This window comes from Lygodium microphyllum, chromosome 15 (assembly GCF_053477565.2).
Source record: "Lygodium microphyllum isolate KBCC chromosome 15, Lygodium_microphyllum_v1.1.10, whole genome shotgun sequence".
Lineage (NCBI taxonomy): Eukaryota > Viridiplantae > Streptophyta > Polypodiopsida > Schizaeales > Lygodiaceae > Lygodium > Lygodium microphyllum.
Genome location: NC_141149.1, coordinates 53,550,650 through 53,562,309, shown reverse-complemented (window position 1 = coordinate 53,562,309; position 11,660 = coordinate 53,550,650). Strand labels below are relative to the sequence as shown.

Below are 11,660 nucleotides of genomic sequence, written 5' to 3'. Positions count from 1 at the left end.
TCTCCGCCTCCCTTGGTCATACAGCGCAAACACTTGAAGAGGGTAGCGGATAAAGCCCCTGCTGTACTTCCCTCAGTGCCTATCCCTGCTACTTCTGGCATTGACCTCCCTGGGTATCTCACTTGCAATAACCTGTTTCGAGCACATAGAGAAGGATCCTTGGAGATCTCAGTTCCCTCCCTGAACAGTCTCGTCTCAGGAGATGCCATTCCTTTCCTCTGCAAGGATATTCAAAGTTCCATTGAGTTGTCAGTGACAGCCTGTGTTCAACAGTTGTACGCATCTTTCTATGAGGAGCTCATGCAGTCCAAAGACCAGTTGCATAAGGCAACATCTGAGTTAGCTTCTGCTAAGGATACCCTAGCAGATCTATTTAAGCAAATGGAACAGCAAACCCAACTGGTTGCCACTCAAAGCGATGAGATTTCTTCATTGAAGACCCAGTTATTCGAGGCTCAATCACAGGTTACTAGCCTTTCAGCAGAGAAGGAGAGGATGTCCAGAGAAGCGACGGAATTCCAAGTTCTTTTAGATGCCAAGCTTTCAGCTTTACAGATGGCTAATGACACAGTGGCCAACCAAGCTTCCCAAATCCAGCAGTTGCAAGATTAGCTTGCAAAGTCCCGCTCTGTTCCTCCAAGCCCTCCTGTTCCATTGATTCCTTCTCTTTCACAGCAGGATTTGGCTACCCTACAGAGACAGGCTACTTTGTGCCCTCTATTCCAAGACAAAGTGGAAAGATTGCAGTCCAGAATGGACTTGTTATGGTCTACCTTTGAACAGTTTCAGGAATATGTCTTACCAGACCATTCTTTCTTTGTCCACTACCACTTACAAAAGTTGGTCTTCTACATGAAGCTTTCCACGATGGATTTACCTTTTCCAAAGGATGGCTGGAGTGGGGCTTGGTCTGCTGAGTTGTTGACAGAGGTAGTCAGAATGGTTTTTGAAGATTCTGTCACTTCAGACACCATGTTGATGTCATACATGTATCTCCGAGGAGATTTGTTAATTCCAGATGAGGTAGATATGGCATGGTATGTGGGGGATGTGGTCTTACAGGCTGTTCTATATGTCAATCATTTGGAGTTGCGCATAGCTGATATGTTTCAGAGTTATTCCTCCAAAGTAGCTGATTGTCAGGATAATTCGTGGCATCCCATGATTGATTCGGTGGTCCTCAATCAAAGACAAAACACAGCTCCTACCTTTGTACAGAGTACTAACCAACTGAGGATGGATCTCTTAACCTATCTTTCCAAATATAATCCATTTGATGCTACCTTCTTTGATGCCTATCATAGACGATCTCTCTTGGGACCTTCTGTTCCTACCCTCCTCTATTACCAACAATTGGCTCACCGCTATGCTATATATATTTCCCTTTGTCAAACTAATTCCACAATTATTTTACCACTTCTTTTCCAACCTTCAAATTTCCCTCAAATTCTTATTTTCACTTACTGTTCCTTTATTGAGGATAGGGTATTTTCTCCTTCTCCACCATGTCCTTCACCCCTCATAAATGTACCCTCCACATTTCCTATTTATCAGTTAACACCGTTCCTTAGTGATTCTTTACAAATTTCTGCCACTCCTTCTTTAACCTTTTCTTCCTTTTATGATTTTTCCTATCCTTCCCTACATCCACTTTCCCTTATTCCATTACCCTCTCCTAACACTTCCATATCTCAACCACCTCAGTTGGTTAGTGACTGTGACGGTTTTGATACTCAGATTTCCAGAAGAAGGGGATGGAGTTCGGATGATTGCCTTACAGGACCGCAGATTAATTGGCCAGTAATTCCAGGGGAATGGACAGCTTCCAGTCAAGCTTATCAAAACTATGTTCATTTTGCCCAACAGTATTCACAGTCTGCAGATCCCTCAGTGAGATTAACTGCTCACTTTGCTTGGTACCTGGCGTATATGCATAGGCACTCTCATACTGATTCAAAGCCTATTCCAAAGTTGTGCATGAATGTCAATGTTAGCATTGATTCCCAACAGCTGGAGATACTGTATTTTCATGCCCTCTATTTGCCTAGTAGATACCTGGTCCTGTTGGAAAGGATGTGCTGTCTCCAATTTTTCCAAGATCCTCCTAAAAACTTTGTAGATGAATCCTTATCTATGGATTGATTCCGACAACATCAATCTTTTAAGAGGGATCATCTTCATTAATACATTTCCAATGTATGGTGCAAGCTTTTTAATGCCAAACTCTTCTTTTTGAAGAAGTCATTCAGATGGTTGTGTTGTGTATTAGTGTTTGTGTTGTGAGTTCATGTATGTCAAACGAACGTGGTGGTTTCCTATTGGATTTTGTGTACGAGCTATGTTTTGGAGATTTGTAGAGATGGGGTCGTGGTTGCAGAGTTGAAGTTGATGCTGATGAAGAAGAAGAAAACTCTTATATCCTTTACAAATTTGTTGTGATTTTTAGTTTGATAAGAGGTGTTAATGTATAAAGGGTTTTCCTTTCTTTGTATTTTTATATCCGAAACAGGTTATAAGTTGGGGTCATGATGGATGGATTCTTTTTGAAAAGATATTGAAGATCAAAGTTGAGCTTTTCCTTGAACTTGTATTTCCTTTTTCCTGGGTCGCGAGGACGCTTCCTTATTAAGTGTGGGGATATGTTGAGTGTTGAAATGACTTGTTTTTTGGCTGATTTTTGTTGTTTTTGAGAGCTGAATGGTTGATTTTATGAGATGATTGGTTGATTTGGAAGTGGTTTGAGAGTGTTTTAGATGATATTGATTGTGTTTTGGAAGATCATGATGTTTGTTGGTGGTTTTGTGATGTTCTGATAGGTTCTGAATGGTTCTGTATACCTTCTGTTTTGTTCTGTTTTGGTATGTTTTGTTCTGATTGTCTTCTGTAAGGAGGGATTAAGTATTGATTGATGAAGAATGAGATATTGAGAAAGTTTATTGAATGGTTTGTGAGAGTTTGAAATGGTTTGAGAGTGAGTTATGAGGATTTGATAACCTTCTGTAGGTCTTCTGTAGAGCTTCTGCTTCTGTTCTGTTTCTGTTCTGTTCTGTACTGTAGCTATTCTGGTACTGTTCTGTAGACTGTTCTGTATACTTCTGTAAGTGTTCTGTGGAATGTATGTGTGACTTTGGGAAAGTTTTCTAGCCTTGGAAAGAGGTGAATACAAGTGCAAAAGAGCTGAAAGAAGTGGAAGAAGTAGCTGTTGAAGACTCAAGAGAAGACTAGAGGGAAGTGACAGTAGTGAGCTATGAAAGGACACTGTAGTGGCTCTGGTGACCCTTCATATCAGACATACCTCTTGGGAGGGGTATCCACGACCTAAGAGTGATTTTTGAGAGTGATTTTTGAGAGATTGTAGTGAGGACATGATGTATTATTGATGGAGTGAGAGAGAGAGAGTCAGAGATAGCCAATTCTACTAAAACAGAGTGATTGTATATGAGAGATTGAGAGAGAAGACTATGAAGATATTGAAGATGAATACTATGTGATGTATTTCCATTCAAAGATGGTGTATTCCTTTGCTTTCTTTGTTCTATTGATGGATTTTGTGAAGATGTTGAAGAATATGGTTGATTCTATTAAAAACCGTGGGAGATTTACATGATGCTGCATGAAGATTTGTTGTGCCTGGTATTCTTTTCTTCATTGTGATCATATAAAACATGATAAACAAGCTTGTTGATGTTACAAGATAGATTTTCTTGCAAGAGAATTCCCTTTTCCTTGGTGTTCCTCTCGGGGCTCCAATGGCCAATGGCAGTAGTGGCCAAGGGATGGCGATGGCTAACCCTAATGGGAGAGGAAACATGATGTAGAATGTCCCTTTATTACCGGCTCCCCCTAACATGTCGATGCCTACGTGCAGTCAAATGATTCCAAATGGTGGAAGCCAGGCGGTCAATTCTAATACCATGCCTGTGGCTCAACAACCAGTGACTAATCGAATTGTTAGGCCGATGGAACGATAGGGTAATGACCAAGGCTATGAGTCGAGTTCTTCCAATGTTCTTGGCGAGGTTAAGGACATGATGAAGCATTATACCGACATGATTACGGAGCAGTATCGACAAATAGCCATTGATGTCAATTTCCTTAAAAAACAACAAAATTTGATAGGAAGTAGATACCCAGAGGAGGGTGCACCTTCGAGGTTTAGTTGCAAATGGTGTGGCGGGTAGCACTATCCAAGGAATTGCCCAAATGTTAAGTGCGACATCTGTGGAAAATCCGGCCATTTAGCAGCTACTTGCTGGAGTAAGATCAGTTCCCTCCAGCGAGGAAGTCGGCAACCAGGGCCTGTTAATCATCGTGCCCAAGGAAATGATTCCCAGCAAGAGGACGGGCCTAAACAAATACTTCAACGACCAAAGACTACAGTGGAGGAGCTACCAAGTAGTAGTGGGGTTAGTTTGATTGAGGCTGTACGCATTAATGATGCTGAAACCTCTAATCTGCGAGCTGTTCTTACAAGAGGTCAAAAGGGTAGAGAAGCCGACAAGGATAAGCCTGTCGACGGAAACCCTAAACAAGGCGACAAAGGAACGCAAGTTTTGGATCCTGCCATGGAAGGGGGACCTTTGAAGCCCGTAGAGAGTAAAGTCGATAAGGAACCATCAAAGAAGAAGGTGAAAGTTAAGAAAGAGGCAATGAAGCCGGTTCAGCGACCTAAAGAGCGGATGGTTTGGCGTGAAAAGCGAGCTCTATCAAACTATCATGAATTCGATTTGGTGAGCTCTCTTTGCGAAGTCAAGCCGGATGTGAATCTTTTACAGCTTATTAAGCTTTCCGCAGGAGTACGCAAGGAATTTAGAAAGATCCTACGTACTGGGTATATCGTAGAACCTTTGGGTATTGCGCGAGTTGGTGATGACTGGTTCGAGCATGCTAAGAAGCATTGCCCAAGGGTTGCAGCCTATGTCGATGGGATATTAGTAGATTATGCCATTGTTGACACGGGATCATCTGTTAACATTATGAGTTCTGAACTGATGGAAAGGTTGGGTCTTGCGATCCAGAAAGATACCTCCACAATTCTCAGAATGGCAGATGATAGTTTGAGACAGCCAGAAGGCTGCATTACTAAGGTCCATGTCACTGTTGCAAATGTAGAATGCCTGTTGGACTTTAGGGTGATTCATTTTGCAGGGCGTCCAAGTTACCAAGTATTACTCGGACGACCTTGGATCTTGCAAGCGGACTGCCAAGTAGATATACCCGCCGGTCGACTAATATTCGGTAAAGGTGCGCAGCGTGTGGTGGTTGATGCTTATCCTGAGTCCCCGCAGAGTGAGAGAGCTCCTCTATCTTCTACAGAATTGGAGACACTAGAAGATTTATCTGTCAGTGAGACATCATCGAGTGATGAGTCCAAAGAAGGATCCACCACGGAAGACATCTATCAGATCACTTTGAACGAGCCGATAGAGGCCCAAGATCATATAAGAGATGCAGATGTTATCGAGCTAGACCTTGGTACGCCTGATGATTCGCGGCCAATCAAATTAGATTCTATGCTCAGCTCAGCAGAAAGGGAGGACTATGTGGCCTTGATCCAGGAATCCCGTGATATCTTTGCCTGGAGTTATGATGAGTTGAGAGGCATCCCTCCTAGTCTTGCTGTTCATACAATTCCGTTGAAAGAGGGCAGTCGTCCTGTACGGCAGAAAGTAAGGCGTATGCCTTTCGAACTGAGGGACGGGTTGTTTGAAGAGTTACAGAAGCTTCAAAAAGCGGGTTTGATTTTTCCTGTGCAACACACGGAATGGTGTTTGCCGGTTGTGATAAGAAAGAATAAGAATAATCAAATCCGATTATGTGTAGACTTTAGGGAGCTGAATAAGTAGACAGTTAAGGACTACTACCCGTTGCCATTTATTGACCAGATTTTGGATCAATTAGCGGATAGGGAGATATATTCGTTTATGGATTGCTTTGCAGGATACAACCAAATGGCAATTGCCGAAGAGGATAAGTTGAAAATAACTTTTATCACTGTATTTGGTACTTTTGCGTACCATGTGATGGCCTTTGGTTTATGCAATGCGCCTAGTTCGTAGCAAGAAGCAGCTTGTGGGCATCCTGTCCAAAATTGTGTCGGAAAAGAAAGGGGATTGGGATAAAAAGTTATACATGGCAGTGTGGGCTTATAATACGACCTTCAAACGAGCCACTGGCCATACCCCGTTCAAGTTAGTATATGGGGAGGAGTGTGTCTTGCCTTTAGAAATTGAGCTGCCGACTATTCGGTTTGCCATCAATCATTCTTTGAGTGATGAAGACGCACTTTTTGAGCGCTTGACGACACTGGCACATTTAGATGAGCTTAAGTTGCAGAGCTTATTGTACCAAGAAGTGGCGAAGCGCCGAATGAAGCAGCTACATGACCTCATAGCCAAGAAATACACCTTCACGAAAGGACAGCTTGTTCTGTATTATGATGCACGACGTGAATTATTTCCAGGCAAGCTAGAGCCCAAATGGGACGGGCCCTATCGGATCGTTCGAATAGGAAAGAATAAATCCACAGTCTTGTTAGCTGACCTTGAGGGGATAGAATTTAAAAATAAGGTTAATCTTAATAAGATTAAACCTTATTACTTTTGATTGCACTAATGCTATGACTGCCTTGCAGATCTAGGAGAGATCGATCAAACATCTGCGAGGAAATCGTGATAGAGGTTGATGGGTCGTCTGATCCCTTATTTAGAACACCCATATTTGGAACAAAGGTATCATCAGGGAAAGCTCATTTGGTGGAGCAAAGGGTACAAGGTGATTGAGCAAGAAGGCAGGACATTTATTTGGGAGATCAAGGTCTTCTGCCATCACTGCCTACAAATTTTGACGAGCATCCCTGTTGAATTCAATGATGATGGAGGGATGGAGCCTACAGTCCACCCGTTGAATATGCTGAATTTCGATTACCATAATTATGAGTAGAGTTCCGGATGGCGGGATATGTAAACCCTTTATGGACGTACACCTTGTACTTTGATGGGGCATCCAGGGGTGCATGCAAAAAAGGGAGTGTAGGAGTTGTCATCCGAGACCCCCGACAACGCATTGTCATGAAGTTAGCTGCTTATCTCGGGGTGAATTTTACCAATAATATGGCCGAATACAAAGCCCTGATTATGGGTTTGAATATTGCAAAGAAGGGTGGTATCTGCCAATTGTTGGTGAAAGGGGACTCTCAATTGGTTCTAAATCAACTCAATGGGACGTACATGGTACGAAACCCCATCCTTTGTATATACCATCATACCGCCATAGCCCTGTTAGACGAATTCGATAGAGTGTCTTTTCAGCTGATTCCACGGAATTGGAATCAGTTTGCCGATTCATTGGCTAATTTTGCATATGAAGAAGACCTCTTCTTTAATTGTGGCCCTTGTCCCGATATATCTATTGATGCTGAGACAGGACCTGGTCGGTTGTGGGGTATGCTTTCTGAACATGCCCTCTTTGGCAGACGATGGTTAATTTGGGTGATGCAGAGGGTAAGCGAGACTCATCTGCCTTTATTATCTTGGACCCATAGACTGATTCAACGACATGTGATGCGAACACCTCTTGCAATATACGCAGGAGGGATAGGTCATAATTTAATGCACCTAGTTTAGGGCTACAAGTCCTGTTCCCCTGGGAATGGTATGCTTTGATGTCTATCATGGTTGTTTCTAGGTGGATGTTATGCGTAGTATTGTTTGATTTCATTAGGCCAAGAGGGTTGATTCAGTTTTGTAGCAAAGTCATGTCTGGTTTCATTAGACCAAGAGGGCCATTTGCCTGTCTAGTGCAGGTGCGTTTAATTGGGTTTTTGTTTTAAGTGTTGTGCGAGACAGGTTTGAAGGCAAGCTTGGGTGGAGCCTGGAGGAGCCTTTGCTGCGATGGAAGCTTCTTGTGGCCAATCCAGGTGATACCTCTCCTTTACGAGTACCTTTCTTTCTTGTTATATGTGTATTTGTACTTGTCGAGGGGACACATTTTGGTTGGGGACCGACAGCCAAGGCATGAAGTCCCAGGTTTAGGCTAAGTATGTTTGAGGGAGGTCGGAGTAGTCATTGCCTCATGTAAAGACATTGTTGGACATTGAAATACCTGTTTTAGAAGGAAGTCGTAGTGGCCCTGGCCTGCTAGCCTGCTAGGCAGCCGTTCTAGGAGTTCTTGTTAGTAGTGAGGCAGTTAGAGAAGCCTGCCAGAAGATAATCATAACGATGCCAAGAAATCCTGAATATCCTAAAAGATGAATATAAATACGAAGGTGTGTAAAAAGGGGTTCTAACCCCTCTCAAAGAAATGAAATGAAATGAAATGAAATGAAAATATATAAGCAGTTGATCATTGCCTTGCGAAGGCCTGGTAGGTTCTTGAGGACGAGTCAGACCCAGGGCCGATACCTTGTCTTCCTAGGGGTGGCTTCTTGCTGGAAAAAAAATTGACAAAACAAGGACAGTTGGAGCGAAAATAAAAGTGAGCGTTAGAAAAGGATTAAGTGTCGCCTTGCGAGGGCTTGGTAGGTTCTTGGGTGCCGAGACAGGTCCTGAGGCCGATGCCCTGTTCTCCTTGGGTCACTACGCTCAGCTCCCTCCTTTTTACATGCCCAAGTATGTTCATCCAATAACAACCTTAAAAGAAGACATGTACTGAAAGAAAATATTCCTTGATCAGGCTATAGGAGTCCTCGCCTTGTAGGAGCTCCTAGTTGTGTTGTTTTTAGTTAGTAAGTAGTGCAGACTACCACTTAGGGCAACCTCTTTGATAGTTTTTTTTTTTAGTTTGGCTGTGTTGGAGCAGCTGGTTAGTGACTCACTTCGGATCTTCTATTAGATGATGCTAGGCCTACTCCTTGTGGATATCATGCCTTGGTTATGTCCAGGGGTAGGGGGAGCATTGTGCTGAGTTTTATTTTATAATTGTTTTGTATCAGTTTGATGCTTCTTTGGTTGTTTATGTGCAGATATGTTCGTGGATTCGACGGGCTGAGTCACCCTATCCCGTGATCGCCAATGAGAGCGGAATTTAGGTGCCGTGAAGTGCTTAAAAATAGCTAAAAATTATGAATATCAAGGGAAAAATATTCACCGTCAAAGGCGGCGGCTCGATCTTGGACGATTTTAAGCGTCAAAGTGCTTTAAAGGCGCCCGAGCGACACTTGTTGATTTTTCATAATTTTTCAGACAGTCATGCGGGTTGACACAAGCAACTGGCCAATGCGGGATGCCAAGCCGGACGCCCAGGATTTTTCAGAGCTCGATTCCGAGTCCGGACGGGGAAATGGCCAAGAAACCGGTCAAGATACGAAAAGGTGGACAAAAAACTTGGACAAAGTTGAGTGTGCCTTTTGGAGGCTTGGGCCCCCTTGAAAATTTTATGCCACAAGAGATGAAAAAAACATGATCAAGAGGGAGGCGACGTGTGCAGACATGGCGGCCGAAAATTGCGCCAACAATCCTCATGGGGGAGATGACAGCCTGCAAATAACCTATACAACTTATCATTGGCCCGATCTTCTCCTTCCCTGCTGATCATTTCGCCGCCCTTCGCCCGTCAAATGATGCTCTCTTTGAAGATCTCTGATTTCAATCTTTCTCTCTCCTCCCTCTCTCTCTTCTAAAGGCAAGTTCATGTGGGGAGAAGAAGGAAGAAGAAAGAAATGATGGAGGCTTGTCCGGCATGGATCGGATTGCTCCACGGGCTGGAAATGGTGATTGGTGATTGTGCTGGACATGAAGTGCTGCTGATTTCCAAATTTGCAGCCATGGACATGAAACCCGAAACACGCAAATAAGCGGTAATTTAAAATTTTCAAAGGAAATTTGAGATTCTATAGATTTTGATTGATGAAATGTTGTTCATGTGGCCTAAAAATTGTTCATGTTGCTGTTTTCCATGAGTTCTTGCTGGTCATAATCAGAGAATCAGGAAAATATGCATCTTGTGGTTCAAAATAATACATTAAAACACGTAAAACATGAAAAATCAAGGAAAAATGATAGTTTTTTGGCATAAAATGGGGAAGTAAATAGGAACATCAACTAAACTTTCGTTTTTCTGCAAGAAGGAACTAAGGGCCATAGCCCATAACCTGTTTTGAATTTTTAGTAATTAAATAATGCATAAAAATAAGGGAAAATACAAGAAAAGGGTGGAAAAACCCTAAAAAATAGGGGAAAAATACATTTTGGGTTCCGAAAAATAAGGATAAATAAGAACAATGTTTGTGAATGTTTGTGGGGACTGAAGCATGAGGATTTGCCTCAGTTCAACCCCACCTTCTTGTTCTAGTGTGTCTTTTTCCGGTTTTTTCACATAAAATGATGTCAAAATACCCTATAAACCTATCCAACGATGTAATATTTAAACGGGGAAGGGTAGAGAAGTTGAAATATGTCTAAATGCCGTGTGAGATGATGGGAAAGTTGCTGATTTCTATGCATAGCATTTAGGACGGATGATAATTAAAATTAAGAGCTTAGTAGCACGAGGATCACCTCGGTGCTAAGCCCATGCAACGAAGCACAAACGGTAGTTGGAAACCATTAAAAGAATGGTTTTGCACTTGTGCACGATACTGTTTTACTGAATGTTTGAGCACTAGGCATCCACTAAATGCATAGAGCATAAAAAAGAATTTAAAAGTATCAGTGATCAGCTCCTGGACATGCATTGCAATTGGTTTATTAGAATATGACCTATGATGAGAGGCAGTGAGGTACCCATGCTGTAAGTGGATGCGGGTCCCAAAGGGGAAAGAGAAGTAAGGACAATGGTACATTCCTGGACACGTTTATTTGGTACCTTGAGCGACTTTTGTGCGATGTGTTTATTTGTTGAGCGACGCACTGAGGGGCCAATCCCCAAGGTGTAGGAGAGTCGCAGAGGGTTGATGGCATTCAGTCGTAGGAGGAACCCCATGTGTATGTGATTCGAGCCTTTTGGCTATGTGAAAGGGACTCCCTCTGAGGAGTAATATTGGGTTAGGATCAGTTGGACTACAACGTATTACAAACGCAATGTTTAGGAAGGCAGAGATTTTGATAGACGCTCCTCGCCGCGAGGCCGAGGGGTGGTCTTGTGCGTAGTGACGAGGCCCGGCTAGTGCATGAGCCAGTGCCGGCCTGTTTTTAGGTCCATCAGCTACGCATAAAGCTCCTGAATCTTCTTCCATAAGTCCCATGCACTCTAATTATCATCTTCAACAACATTATGATGAACCTCTTCTGAGAGTGACAAGATAATGGTAGACTTGCATAGCTCATCAACTTCCATCCAAACATCATCATCCATATCCTTGGGTTTAACACCCTTGAAACGCAAGGGTTTAATCTGTACTTCTGCACCAAAACCTACCATATCTAGGACTTCCAATACCCATAGTTGGTACCATCCATCTTGGCAATATTAAAGAGAGTTGTGTCTTTCAGATGACTAGCCATACTGTCCCAAATCAAAGCAAAATTGCAAAATTGCAAAATTGTTGTAATTAGCAAAAAACACACTAAAAACACTACTAAAATTGGCTCAAAGAGTGGATATCACCAAGAGAACCACCTGTCCACCAAATATAACCAAGATAACATCAAACAGTAAGCATTTCTCTCATACAAGTACTCAAAATCTGCAGATTTCAGCTTGCTGGAATAAATTACAGCAGT

The 11,660-nt window shown here is 42.6% G+C and overlaps 1 non-coding gene across 1 annotated transcript; it reads left to right on the top strand.

Moving 5' to 3' along the window:
- The first annotated feature begins 2,520 nt into the window (after positions 1 to 2,520).
- On the top strand, positions 2,521 to 2,588 carry LOC148024528 (small nucleolar RNA SNORD36). The gene has a single exon (XR_015693445.1). It is a non-coding gene; the product is annotated as a small nucleolar RNA SNORD36 (small nucleolar RNA).
- The last annotated feature ends 9,072 nt before the right edge of the window (positions 2,589 to 11,660 follow it).